Below are 15,260 nucleotides of genomic sequence, written 5' to 3' on the forward strand. Positions count from 1 at the left end.
ATTTTTTTTAAATTTTTTTTTTTTATGTTACTGGTCCTTTAACTTTAAATTTTTATTTTGGACAGGCTATCTGTTTATCCAGTTTTTATTTGTACACTGAACAATTCCTTTAACCCCTTCGTGTGGGAAAGGGCATGTAAGTCAGCGTTGTGCGACGACGGGGAGTAAAATAGGCCAGAAACGATGCAGCGTGAGAAGGGTTACTACAGACTGACGTTCTATCACATTACCGGTATGTGGAAGAGTTAAGAATATGATCAGCACACAGCAAAACAAAATCCAAAATTGTATCTTTGATCCATGAAGCAGCGACACCTACTGGCGTCACCTGGAATTACTCGCAAGAGCCGCCTGACGTCTTTCTCCTCCTCCTCCAATAAGCGGCCCGTGTGTATCTGAGGCGGGAGATGCCACTTTTTCCATGGCCTCTACTACTTATGCCACTGGGGCTATTGTTTCGCCTATCGGAATCACTGATCAGAGACATATGGAGTCGGCGGCCAATCAGATTCCTTGTATTTATCCACACAATGCCCCATAAAACAAATCCCTCACCCTGACAGAAAGAAGTCCGCGCAGCTCACTGGCCCAATTTATGGCTGAATAAAAAAAACAGCAACAATGAGCGAGTGAGGGCAAGGCAGGAAACCCATGGCCAGCGAACCGGGACCTGTCTGAGGTTCTCAAGCAGCACCCAAGTCTCTGGGAATCTCTGGGCAGTTTTTAAGGTTATTTACAATGGATTGTTCCAACACCGCCGCAGAACAATGGCCATTATCTGGAGCAGCGGTTCAATGTCACAGATACAGTCTGCTGAGACCTATTTATCACTATCGCCTGTCACGCGCGCTGCCCCCTCCTCTTAAATAAATAGCACTTTATGCGCCTCAGCCCAACACTTGTACTTTATTAGAAAGAGAGGAAAAAATATAAAGTATGCGATGTTGCCAACTGGATAATAAGCAAGGGTGTGCATAAACCCCCTGTATCAGATAAGCGAACTGAGTTACCGTTTGATCTTTAACCCCCCGCCTCGCAAAGTGGTATGTGCTACGCTCATCTATATAAGCCCCGAAACCCGGAAACCGTCGTCTTTCAATTTATTCCTGCGCATCTGTCAATGTCAGGCTTAACCAAGTCTGAAAACTAACAATAATAACAAAATAAATATCTCCTGTAACTTGGATCGTTTATTATTCTGCCTATGCCCATTTGCCCAAGTGGAAACGAATGAATCCCAGCAGCGTGTCTTTGTCCAGAGTGGGTGTGTGGGAATGTCACGGGGTGACAGGGAGCAAAGTAAGTAAGGAGTACAAGTGGATAAAACCGCTATCTCTAATATATAATAATGGGAGTAGATGAAGGAGTGAGGGGAGAGTGCGGGGCAAGTCCAGGCAGCAGCAGAGTAAATGAGAGGTAAGGAGATCATGAGAGTTTCCTGAAAGACATCCACCCACCCCACATGTCCCATTGGCTGCACATTGCATGGATGGAATGGACATGTTTAATGGCGGTGCCTCTAGAATGAGTCTGTCCTATAGGGGCTCACCAGCGACCTTTTAGTGACCTCGTCTAGCAGAGCTGCTGTCACTTTAAAACTGTCCCGAGAGAGGAGCCCGTGTCCTTACAGAGAGGGACAGAGAGTGGGAGACAGAGCCGATCCTCCTCTTTCTGCATGGCCGGTCTGATGCTCTTTAAAGAGACACAACATGACACAAGGACCTGCACGGTTTGTTGTGAAGACTCGAGAAAGGGACGGTCCCGGGAGGACTTGAGCCCGAGTTAACGTTACAGCAGGATTAGTGACATAGAGGGAGCTGAAGCCCAGTGTCCCGTGCTGAGTTACTGACACTGGGGAGAGCAGGCAATGTCCTTCCACTGACAACTCTCCAACCTACCGGGATCCAGGCACTGGCACCAGCAGCCTGACTTACTGGCCCCACTGTAATCCTCATACACCTGCACTGTAAACCTTATATACCTGCACTGTAAACCTTATACATCTGCACACAAGCCTGCCTGGGAGAGCCCGAGGGACTGCACTGGGACACGCCGGGACAGACCTAATGCTCAGCAGACAAACTTCACAGGACAAACCCTGAGCGCTGCCAGTCTGACGTCTCCTCGTGGATCAGTCGCGTTAATGTGCAAAACTGTCACCCCATGACCCAGAGCAAAGGATTAGCAGTGTGACAGGCCGGTTTTCAAGGGGTTTTAGCGAAGTCCGACCCAGGGGCCAGTAAGTCTGACCCTCACACCTACTGGGGAACAAACCAGGCAAGTAGTCGGTGTAACCCGGTATCACCAGGGCAAAGCGTGGGTTCTGCATCATTCAATCTCAAACAGGGAGAGGAGGCCAAACAGACGAGTAAAAAGGAATAGCTCGCAGGCAAGTTAAGTCTCACACACAGGACAGGGAGGAGGACTAGTGACCCGACTGCCCCGTAATAACCCTCCCCGCGGCACAGAACAGTAGTATCTCCCTCCTGAGGCAGCCGAGCCCCGAGGTGTCACCCGACTGACTGATAAGAGCGCACAGTGCGAGAGGGAATCGCTTTGCTCATACTTTCACTTTCTTTGGATAAGCTGTGGAAATTGCTGCCTGTCCGGCCGCTTCATATTGGGAAGACTCGCGTGCAGCCTGGGAGCAGAGACCCGGAATCTGGACTGCTTCTCTTAATCGGAATCCCAGTCGGACTTTGTTTCCCTGAACTCGCAGTGCCCAGGTAAGTGCGCCGTGTGCTCTGCTGGCAATTTACTTGTTGGCGGCCATGTGTGAGCTCAGCTCTTCGCTCCTGCGGCTTTGTGGTTTCACTTGGACTTTCACTGCTGCCACAACTTTATCCCTCCCTCCCTCAGGCGCTGCTTGGGTGTCTGTCTCCCTGGGACTGCTTGTGTGTCTGTGTCTCCCTGGCACTGCTTGTGTGTCTGTGTGTGTCTCCCTGGCATTGCTTGTGTGTCTGTGTCTCCCTGGCACTGCTTGTGTGTCTGTGTGTCTCCCTGGCATTGCTTGTGTGTCTGTGTCTCCCTATTATTGCTTCTGTGTCTGGGTGTATCTCCCTGAAACTGCTTGTGTGTCTGGTGTGTCTCCCTGGTATTGCTTGTGTCTGTGTGTGTCTCCTTGGCACTTCTTGGTTGTGTGTCTCCCTGGCACTGCTTGTGTGTCTGTTTGTGTATCTCATTGGTGTGTGTGTGTCAGACACCAGTGTGTCATTTGTTCTTGTGCCTAGGTGGGGATCTGTGCCAGGCCAGTACAGTGCCCTCCGTGTGCCAACCTGCTCCAGCTCGTGACACAAGGTAAACAAAAAGTGCCTGCTCCCCTGCCAGAACATGACTTTGGGTGCCACGGGAGATTTTTCCACAGGAGGGCGATCATAAGAAGTGACTTGACTCAGCACCTATTCCCATTGGTATCTTAGGGGCACAGGCATCTCGGGACCCTTTTATTTGCCTATATCTAACCCATATAAAGGTGATCTCATCTTCATTCCATCTAATTATATACAAAGTTATCGACTCTGATTAGAAACCATCCGCACAACCATCTCGTACGACTGAAAGGCACGATATTGTCTTGTCTCAAGCCCCACGGCCTGTCCTAGTCCCTGAATCTCGGGAATGTTGTTTTATTCGTTCCTAATAAGAATCCGCGTGCCAATAGCCAACGAGAAAGGGCAGCGCGGAACTCGTTTGTTATTTTGTTATTATTTGAGCCCTACTGCTATTGCACTAACTTCTCTGTGTGAAATACTGCGATTTTTCAAAGCAAAATACTCAGGGCAATTCTTACAATATAGTGATTTTATGTTTATATACAATTTAAAAACAAAGCGCAGGATCTACAAGATCCTTCTCATTTATGTTTTTAGAAACAAACGAATATAAAGGGGGTGACAAAAAGGAAACGAATAAATATTAATTTACATCATATTTATAATTGCGCTCTGTCCCGCGATGGGCTTTCAATTTAAACAAATCAAGTAAAATGTAGTGAGCGACTTTTAACCGATTTTTGGGCGATAGAAGCACAGAAGCAATCCGTCCTTTTGTTTTTCCTCCAAACTGAATTAAATGCAAGAATTAATTGTGTTGTATTTTCCGAAGCAATTGTTTGCCCTTTAAGATACATTTAATAGTACATCAGAATATTCTTTACATGTAAGAAATGGGCGAAACAGCTTTCAAAAGGTTTTACATCGTCTTCAGTTACTATAAATCATAACTTTTAACTGTCGGAGGTTAGTGGGAGCTGTAGTTCGACGAGAAAGGAAGGTCCAAGGTGTCACTTGTATGGATTGGGGGATGCAGTGTATTTCTTGCAGTTGGTCATTTCGGCCCTTAACTTGGTTCGTTAATGAGCTGCTGTTATTTACGGGCCACTGCAAAAGCTCCTGCCAGTATTTAGCACAGCGCGTTATGACACCGTCACCCAGTGGAACATGATCCCTGGCGCTATATTGCGCTTGGGCTGATTTCTCGTTTTAGTAAATTGTAACGCAAACGATTAAATACAATCCGATAAAATCCCCTGAAAAAGAAACGAAAACTATCCGTGTGAATAATGTTGACAATGCCATTGTGTTTGTGCCCTTAAACATTGTGTGACTATGTGTACATTTTGTCACCCAGCTGAGCAATTAAAAGAAGAGAAGTTCGTAGATATAATAATACTGCGATTTAATTGCAGCAGTAGATAAGGCAAAGAGAGTGCTACATTTAGCGGTTGATCGCTGGGCGGCGTGGGCGCAATTAAAGCCCAGGATTGTAAACATGAAATGTTAGCGCTGATCTCACCACGACCTTGTTTAACCCTCCAGTCCCCGGGATAGGCAAAATTCTAAAGAGCCTGGGATTTTGTTATTGCCAGTAATTTATAGCGTGTTTAAGGCTGCCGGATTTATTGTGTATTTACAACGCTGGGCCCTCGCCTTGCTTTAAGTGTGTCTGCTCTGTTCATAGGGCCCCATGTCGCCTGCTCTTCCATTCCTACACACAATAAAATTCCAGCCATCCACCCCAAGCACATGTCTGTCATATGTTGACCATAGGAATAAACTCACTATGGGATTCGATTTCACTCCTCAGCAAATATTCCCTTTAACTTCACCCTCAGGTGCCTGGCAGCACGATTTAGGGCAAATAGGAAAAAGTTACTGTATCCTGGCATTGATGCAATTAGCAGTAATTACGCTGCACACAAACTGAATACAAATGTGCTTGTTCTGTAGGTCCTGGATGAACATGGGGATGTGAAATTCTGCATTGATGCCAGCCAGCCAGATGTGGGCAATTGGCTAAAATTGATAAAGTTTGCAGGGTACTGCAGTCAAGCCAATCTGGTCGCCTGCCAGCTAAATGACCAGGTAAGTCACAGTGATTATGGGCACCAACTTCAACCATTTATTTCTTTTATACAAATATAAATATCTACTGCCTCCTGGACTAGTGCCATTGTTTTCCTTTGCACATAATATTAAAGACAAGGCTATGTTAGTTGGCTTAACACATGATAAAACTTTCAATCTGCATTTCATTGGGCTACTATTTGCTATGATTATAAACAAGCACAAATCCTGTGCATTTCCTTATATCACTATAAAGTCACTTATATAAAAGCAGCGGTACTAAATGGGCAGTGACATGATTCTACAGTTTGTGATGTTGCAACAGTGTATGAGACAGTTTTAACAAAACCATTTGCCTAGATCAAATAATTATTACGTACATTGTATTTTTTTTTCTTAGTTAAGTTACCTATCATATAGCATGGAAAATGTACCATTTGTTTTATGTTTAGTGAGTGCATATTTTACCTGAAACTGAGATGAACAGTTTAGATACAGGTGCATTTCCTGATGATGTGTAAATCTAACTGCAGAACAGTTTTTTCTAGAAATATACATATGTTAAAAATATAAACCAAATTGCTGCAAACGAAAATTGTATTTTTGCCTTGAGCTATGACTTTGATGAGGCATATATTTACACATTTATGACTTTGTTTAGCCTTCTTCCCTGGAGTACACACAATAAAAATGTTATTGTTTTGTTGCATTCAAAGAATGTCTTAATAATTTTGAATATGCAATATTGCTATTGAATACCCAAGGCTTCTGGCTCTGTGTAGAAGGGACAATGTCTTTACCCTTTGACCCTTCTATATCCTTTTCCAGGAATGGGGAGGTTAAGAGGGTTTGGCCTGTGCAGCTATGAGAAAACTGTTCTTAGGGGAAGGATGAAAGGGAACTCTTAAGGGATACTCCAGGTCTGTTTAATTCTCCATTTTTTGTGTGTACTGAGATCTGCCAACTGAAGCGACAGCAGTACCCCTCTACTGCACTGGGGCCAATGTACAAACACTTGATCAACAGTTATTGTTAACCCCCAAACCTGTTCACCTGTGGAACCTCCCAGGTCATTGTTGTTTTTCACATCAAGAGATATTGATATGGCTGGATTGGCAGGCAGTGCTCAGACTGGTTGGACAGTGCTGAAGCTTAGGAGAGACTGAGGTGTGAGCTTAACTAACACTCAATAAATAGAATTCAGTCTCAAAATGTTTTCAGAAGAGAAAATCTGTACAGAGGCATCTTAATTAACCTCAAACCCAAAATGACTTTTGTAGTCTATTTTGTGGCACAGAATTTACGGTTCAAAATATTATACCTGCTTATTCCCAACAACCGCCAACTTTTAACTTCACAACTGTACACAAACTAACTAATCTTAGCACATCAAGCTAAACAATAAGACAAGATGTAGCTAATAATATTTGCTATTTAATACAACAAATTCATAAATGTGAACGATGATTGTAATTTTTAGTTCTCGTTTGTTGCTGATTTTTAGCAGCGTTTAGTGTAGCACTGGTTTAGTCTGAATGTCGTGTTCAGTTATATTTTACCTGTAGGCAATACACAGAGTTTTTATTATTTAAGTAGTGGATCGTCTGATTTTAAGGAAATATATCTCTATAAACACCAAGTGATATTTTAACCTCCTACTTTTTAGGGGTCTTAAGATTCTAAATGAGCATTAATAATTTGTCTCCTACCCAGAGTGTGTGCCAAATCAAATTGTAAATTGTAACCACATTCTGGATAAATCTGTTCTAACACCAGAGCATTAAACTCTTTGCAGTTTATCCACTATGATAATTAGTATTATTTTTCTGGATCTGGTTCCCTCTTTTCATAGCAGTTTTTAATCACATTTTTGCTGAGAACAAATTGTCAGAAATTCATGTGGTTCGTATGAACTGATTCAGTGGCCCCTTTGGGCATTTTAAAGGTATAATTATATCTCCTTATTAACAGAAACACCAGTTTAGTTATCTAAGATCCTGATTAAATGAATATAAAGCACAGGGGTGCCATAAAATGCCTGACATATTACCAATTAAATATTCAAAACATAAAATATATATGTTATAGATATTGTCAGTCTGCTGGTACAATTTATTATTACCTAACATAGGCTCTTTAATCTCCAAATTAATAATTTATTATATAGAAACTAAAGTTCAAGCCTCTTATGATGTGTTATTTTGTGCTTCTGTTATTTCATGATGGAAATCTCATGCACTGCTGCAACTAACTGGATTATTTGATATACATCAATATGTACAGTATAAATACATATTCTATCTAGTTATCATCTCTTTAAATAACTAGCTATTATACAGTTGCCATTTTCATTAGTGAAAAGAAGGTTGTGCAATATTTCCATCAGATGTTAATGTGGAACCACCCATTGGCTTGCTCTGATTCGATCATATAACACCCACATATTTAGGTACGTGACAAGTAAAATCTAAACCTCTTTCTGTCACTGGGTCCAGCAACTCATTATTTTGAATAGAGTTATTGTCCCTTCGGTGCTGTTATACTGAAACATTGTTTGTACTGATGTGTTAGCTACACAGAACACTCCAAACATTCAGGCACCTTAGTAACTATTTTTTTTTTTTTTTAGAAATTATTCAGCCTCTTAGACTGGGGCTTAATTACATGTGCAAATGAATGCTTCTGAATGACCTATCCAAATTCTGTTTGGGTGTGAATTACAGGGTAACCAATAACAACCTCAGTAAAGGATACATGAGAAAATCAGTATTCGGTTGTGTTCAGCATGCTGTTTATTATAAGCATCCCTTATTGAGAAAAGTTTTTGAAAACATTAGTTAATGTTGTGAATAGGGATGGGATGGGGCACAGGAGGTGTTGGAAACACTAAGTAGAATATGGTTGAACTGGTTGCCCCTAAACAGTGTGACTCCTTTTTATTAAAATGCGGAAATATACAGGCAATAGGATATCTAATGAGTAATTTAATTATCATTGGGCATTTGACAGCTTTTGCCAATCTTCCATTGTTAGCATGTCATTAAAGCATATATGTTCATATTATATATCAGGCAGCATATTATATGTAAAGCATATGTAACCATTATAAATAGCAGGCAGTAATTATATGTAAAGTACAGCTATAACACTTCCATATAACAGGCAGCATATTATATGTAGGGCATAGGAGTTATAGCAGGCAGCATAATTCATTGTAAAGCATGCATTTAAGCATTATAAATAGCAGTATAATTCATGTAAATCATAAATGTAGGGATAATATATATATATATATATATATATATATATATATATATATATATATATATATATATATATATATATATATATATATATATATATATTATCAGGAAACTTATTGCATGCAATTGCCACACTGTTATCTTTGTCTCAGCTGCAGATGGGTGAAACAATTTGTTATGGTTTCAAATCTGTGTAATATTTGGTAAATTTGGCCAGCAATGTTGAAAACTGTTTGGGTCATAGTTTTCGGACTGGAAATAGCAATGATGTGGCTGTAACCACAAGCCTTGCTGGTTAGTTTTGGGAGGCTCCATCACTTCCAGTTTGGGTTTACGTTATGTCCAGTTTTCCCTTAGCAAATACATTGCTTAACAGTATGGCAGATTCAACCACAAAATATCTGTTTAGTAATTTGTTTTCAACATTTTTCATTTTCGTACTTTTTAGTGATGTTAAAATGATCTGGTTCACAATCTGAAGCAATGTTATGTTTTAATTTTAGCCCTGTCTGCTACTCACAAGAGATTACAGCTGGTATACCTGGACCAGTTATCTTTTACTCACTGTTTGTTTGTTGATATCTCTTATTGTTTAATACCACATCTTATTTCTTAACATTCGTACAGTTCTGTTAAACCATATTATGATGATAGAAACAGTAAAACGGTGAAAAAGCATGAAGGCATACTAGAAGGCCTATGTGCTAATGTAATTATGTTACTTTAGAAAGATAAAAGCATTCATAAAAAATGTATCTAACACATCTCCATGGGCATGATTCTTTTACAGGAGTCTTTATTAGGAGCTACATTTATAGCACCTAAAGACATACATAAACCTTCCAGTAGTGGTGGTCAACCCAGGTTCATACTGCACATCAATGCATGCTCACTGACGGAGGAGGAAAAGTCTGTCTGTAAATGGGATACAGTTATGAAGGCTTTACAGTTGCCTAAATTCCTAGCAGGACTATGAGATCTTATCTAGATGAAAAGTGATATCACATGCAACTTACATGATTAATAATGCTAGAATTTGCACTTATGGTTTTTAGCAGTCTAGAGGAGCAGATTATTTATATTTTATCAATGTCTTTTTTTAGTTTTTAGTTTTTAATTTTAGTTTTTAGTCAACTGCACTATCCTGGGAGGGCACAGGAGGTTGATGAATGTTTCTATGTCAATTATTTAAGTATAAGAATCTCTCATGATACCACTAACATTTGCACTGAATTCACCTTGATTAACTGGAATAGTCTACTTTTATAGTGGTTGCTTAAAGGGGTTGGAAAAGCAAATGTAATTCCAAGCAACTTTCCAATATAGATTTCATTAGAAATTCTGAATGAATTTTAAAGTTGTTTGTAAGTGCAATTTCCATTGGAAGCAGTTACTGTTTCCATTGGAATCCGCTGCTGTGTTCTACAGTGCAATGCCAGAGGCTGCTTCTAGGAATATCTATCTATCTATCTATCTATCTATCTATCTATCTATCTATCTGTCTGTCTGTCTGTCTGTCTGTCTGTCTGTCTGTCTATCTATCTATCTTTCTATCTTTCTATCTATCTATCTAAAATCTATCATCTATATATCTATCTCTCTATCTTCTATCCATTGAATATCTATCTATCTATCTATCTATCTATCTATCTATCTATCTATCTATCTATCTTTAATCTATTTGTCATCTTTCTTTCTATATACAAGTTTGTAAAAGAGCAACAAGCGTTTTGGCTGTAGTTCTCATTTGTGTTTTAAAATGCATATCACAAATGTAGGTAGCATATATCGCTGTAAGAGTATTTTTAGTATTTAAACCCATTTTTTTGGCCTGACAGACATGTACCATTTCATGTTTGCCTTTCCAAAGTTAATAATATAATAGAGGCTTTATAACAACTGCAGTTTGTTCCTCTCAGTCTGTTTTACTGTGCACTCCTAGCCTTGCGTATTTAATGGTTCATAAATAAACCCGTATTGTGGAAGGAGAGCACTATACTTTTCACTCAAGCATGCAAAAAATCAACATTTCTCTTCAAAGCAAAATGCTGGCGGCCGCCTGAAGAACTGTAAGTGTAACAAGGAAAAAAGCATTTTCCCTCTATCGGTGCAGTTATTACAGCTTCCTCCATATGGCAAAGTTCATTCATAATTCACACTTCTCTAATTTCTAGAATTGCCAAATTAAGCATATTAATCCGAAAATGAAATGACCCGTGTGCGACGAATTAGTGAAGATTTAGCACTCTGAACTTCAGGGCCTGCTTCAGCCATTCCATAGTGAATCATTTGACACCTCTGGAGTGGGGTGTAATTAATGATTTTCTTTCTCATTTCATCTGTGGGCATGCATGCAATTATCTCAGATAGGTCAAAGCAAAAATTATTTAGACAGTAAATTTTCGATAGTGTATTTTGGAAAGCAATCAAAATCAAAATACAAAATGTGAAGTTGTAGTTTCCTGCTGCCAGTCAGTGACAGATTTGTCTGCCGGAGTTCCCATTGGCAGTGGGAAGGTTGTTTTACCGACACTGAATAATAAATAATGCCTTGCATAACCGGGCAGCGGCTAGCTGTATAAAATGCATTTATGTTAACATAATTTATGATCCATGGAGCTCAGCACTCATGTTCTGATGCTTTTTAAATACTTTTGCTCTTTGTTTGGTGGCCTCCTTGCCGGGCACATGCAGAACAGAAGTTCATTTATGTCTGGCAGTGCCTTAATTACTTTAAATGGAAATGTCAATTAAAAGCATACTACGAAATCTTTAGGGAAGGATTCTCCTCTGTGAATGAGCTTGTTGCAACCTTCACAGATATGTTTGCAAAATTTACCGAGAGTATTGTGGATATCTGAATCATGGTTTCCAGTATTTAGGAGGTACAACTTCCATAATTCTAAAGTTTGACATAGCTCTTATACAAGAGGCCAGTGTTCAGCTTTTGACATGATTGTTGGGGCAGATAGTCATTATATATACAATATATATCCAGTCTGTAGCTCATGTTCACTCATTGTAGTCGACTATCCAACATGCTGTCCTTCAAGAGGCAACTAGGTGCAACTGATCTTTATATAACCCTTTTCCTTATTACTAGTTTATACTATAATATACATTAAGTACTGCAGTACTTAATAGCATATTTAAAGACAAGCCTTCCAGACACAGGTAATTTGACGGTCTTAAGGAAGCCTGTGTTGAGTTTGGTGTCAAACTCTTAAGTCCGTGGGCATTGTATCTCTGTTTCCCCACAGAGTTTGATTTTGATGGCACAATGCATTGTGCCAGAACTACCCCACAAGAAGCACTACATATAGTTTAGTAAGTGGAGTTGACAGACATTATATAAAGGACTACTTTCCTCAAGACAAAAGTAGCAGTTCATAAAACACATAGGTGGGTCCACTGTATTTAGAACAGACAGCCTTATAGCATCATGTACATTCCTTATGTCTGCAGATTTAAAAATTCCTATTTTTTCATCCCCCCTCATTTCACTACATGTGCTGTTTTGCTAGGTATCTTGTATTGGAATGTAACTTTTGCTTAGTAACATTCATAACATAATAGTTTGTTTTGAGTGTCAAGTCATTTTTTTAAGTGAGCTAAAATTCCTTTTTGGTTTCAACCACTCCCAACCACAAACCCACATTATACCATACTCTGTATCCATTTCAGCACAATGCACCCCAGACACTTTTAGTCCTATATTAAAAGGTCAAATGACAAATGCTTAGGATTTATTGAAATGCTTAGTTAAAAATGAGTACTTTAGAAAATACAGTTCATATTGTTCCTAAATTGAGAACATGATCAAACACATATAAACATCTTTTAAACTGGATTGTCCCTTAAAGTAGTCTTAGGCAAACCTAAACAATAATCACAGTACACTAGAATCCTTATAAAATAAAAAAAATAATCAAAGTACACTGGAATCCTTATACACCATTTAATAAGAGGTGTATTTAGACTTTGTAGAAAACTCACACGTACGTACTATTCACATTCATTAGCTTATAACTGAAGTGTGTTGGTTAATAATAAAAATAATAAACACTGAATATTATACAGAGTATTACATGGCATCCCTCCACCACCAGAGAAAGAAATCCTACCTCCAGGCCCAATTAAGGTTCTCAGAGCTTTTAATTCCTTATTATTTTACATTTTTCAATACAAACCTTAGTTTTTAAAATGTATTATATGAATTTTTCTTACAAAAAGAAATTTTTTTATTAGGAATATGCACATACCTGCCCACCATTGGCTTGTAACTGCGGTTGTGTTCGCTTAGCTATAGTCCATAAGAAAAAAATCTCTATGTTTAAAAAAATGTGCCCTTGTGTTCATACTTTTTTTAATTTTTTTAAAAATTTTTATATACTCGTAGTATATTGTACATAATATACTACTATGTCTGTTTGTTGACATAACCACCACCAAAGTTTTCAGCTTGAGTCAAAAGTATTTCTTTAATAGTCATGTATACAGTAAGTACTTGAGACGGTCATGTTTACAATCACAGTAAAAAGGGAGTATTTCATAATGTAACTGTCTTGGGGAGTATTGTCTTCTCAACCTGTCGGTTTTCCGAGAAGTCAATGCAAAGTTCTAATATGTCACAATTCAAATGTCAACATGCTGCTGGAAAGGAAGCCAATAAGTTGAACCTGTGAAAGCTGCCAAAAGAGGTGATGTTAAGTGTTGAGAGAAGTTCATTGTTCCTAAAGGGAAGTATGCTTCCACGGTGACCATGCTACAGTATCATTCACTCCTTTCCAGCTGAAATTGATACGCTTGTTTATTTAACATCGCACATATCCTTGAATGCCGAGCTGCTTGTCTCTAATGTGTGCATAATGCAATAAGCATCTGTACTTGCTTTGGAATTTACAGTAAAGCCCGCAGAGAGACATTTATTATACATATCCTTACATGTTGCTGCAGATAAGGAAAAGGGAAACACTTGGCATATCTTGATATTATGTGCAATTAGTAAAGATGCTGAGAAATGTATACAATAGTTAGAGAGATGAAAATGAATTGGCAATATTTCCTCAGTCGCATAATATGGAACAATAGAGTTTTGGCTTATACTTCCAATATGTCATAAAGATCCTATGACCTTTATATATTATGTTTATATGTTGCTTATTTGCAGCCCTTTTTGATATAGTCTGTGTGTGTATGGCTCTACAGTGTAACATGACAGCAGACTGGCATCTCAGGTCTTTTTTTATCTGCCTATTGAAGCAAGTCTTGATGCACATGGGGCAGAATTTGCACCCTGAATTAGATGCAATAATTTCAGACTGTTTGTATAAGATGCTACAAGTGCATGCATTTTTATAGCCTATTAATTAAGCTGTGTAAAATGATTTGTAAAATGGTGTAAAATAAATGGCATATTCATAAAACTGTGTATTTAGGCTAACACATAATTTAATCTGCGTGTCACAATCCCTGAAATATCCATGAAAAAGAACAGGTTGGGGTATATGTAAAGATGTAAAAATATATATAATCTAGTATGCCCCACAAAATTGTTGCATTTCATGTCACTACTTTATACCACATCTGATTTGTTGTAATTCATTCAAGTCAATGGGAAAATTTCATGTGGCAAGAATATTCCAACGTATTAAACAGGGTAAAGAGTGGAATAAAGAAATGCCGGTATGAAGTTCAGGTTTTCAATACAGCCTACTGGTTTTCAAGAATTTAGAATTTAGTTTTCAATAAATTGTTCTCATATGAGACATGGCATTTTTTTATGATAAAAAGGAAAGAATGTATCTGTATCATATAAAGGAATGCCATCTAAAATATAATTGGCTTTTAGAGCCACCTACAGGAATTGTTAGAAATAGCACTCAGCTCAGGGTTTTGTGCAGAATACTGAAAAGTGCAGATTATTTTAATGTGTGGGTTATTTTCCACCTGGAGAGTGATGGGTGGAGATGCAAATTCCTGCTTTTCTAATATCTTGAAATAGCTTCAAAACAGTTGTCTGCTAGTTTGGATGAACTGTTTAGCTGCATCTGTGCTGTTAAACAGCTGTTCTGGGTGGAACATTAAGGAGTAATTTGCATAACTCCTTAATTTCTCTAAGGGCAAACATTGGCATTATAAGCAAAAATTCACAAAAATTGTTGTGGAAAAAATAGTCTATATTTATTTTCTCTTGCAGTTGTTCTTAAATTTAAGATTTCTTTGTAAATTAATCAACCTAACTTTTTTTTAACAACACACTCATGCTGGAAGTCAGTGACAGATTTCACCAACTCTCACTGGCTGATTCTTGCAGGAGTCGACAATTTGCAATGTGCGATTGCTAAAGAACACGGATAAAGAGCATATTTAGCAATAGGGAAAAACTAAAAATTATAAACTACAACTTTAGCATCAACTATACTTTGGGTGCATGTTTATATTAACAGCCTTTTAAGTGAGGGTTAAAGTCACACATTTTTTGGACATGATATATGTTTTTACGGCCAGGCGACAAATCTCCTCTTCTTAGCAGGGACTAATCTCCCTGATCAGAAGCGTAACTAGAGGGGGGCGGGCCCTGGCGCAGGACGCGCAGCCAGGCCCCGCCCCCTCCATACACCCGGAAACTGTCCGGGATATGCGCAGCGGA

The 15,260-nt window shown here is 38.9% G+C and overlaps 1 protein-coding gene across 5 annotated transcripts in view; it reads left to right on the forward strand.

Moving 5' to 3' along the window:
* The first annotated feature begins 1,281 nt into the window (after positions 1-1,281).
* The window catches only part of mecom.S (MDS1 and EVI1 complex locus S homeolog), a 42,786-nt gene continuing 28,807 nt past the window's right edge, over positions 1,282-15,260 (forward strand). For 2 of the 5 annotated variants that reach the window (XM_018264209.2, XM_041563882.1), the window contains exons 1-3: positions 1,282-2,726; positions 3,231-3,297; positions 5,229-5,363. The gene's annotated coding sequence lies outside the window, so the exon portion shown is untranslated. 5 annotated transcript variants of the gene reach the window in all.

Source organism: Xenopus laevis, chromosome 5S (genome assembly GCF_017654675.1).
Source record: "Xenopus laevis strain J_2021 chromosome 5S, Xenopus_laevis_v10.1, whole genome shotgun sequence".
In the NCBI taxonomy this organism is placed as follows: Eukaryota; Metazoa; Chordata; class Amphibia; order Anura; family Pipidae; genus Xenopus; species Xenopus laevis.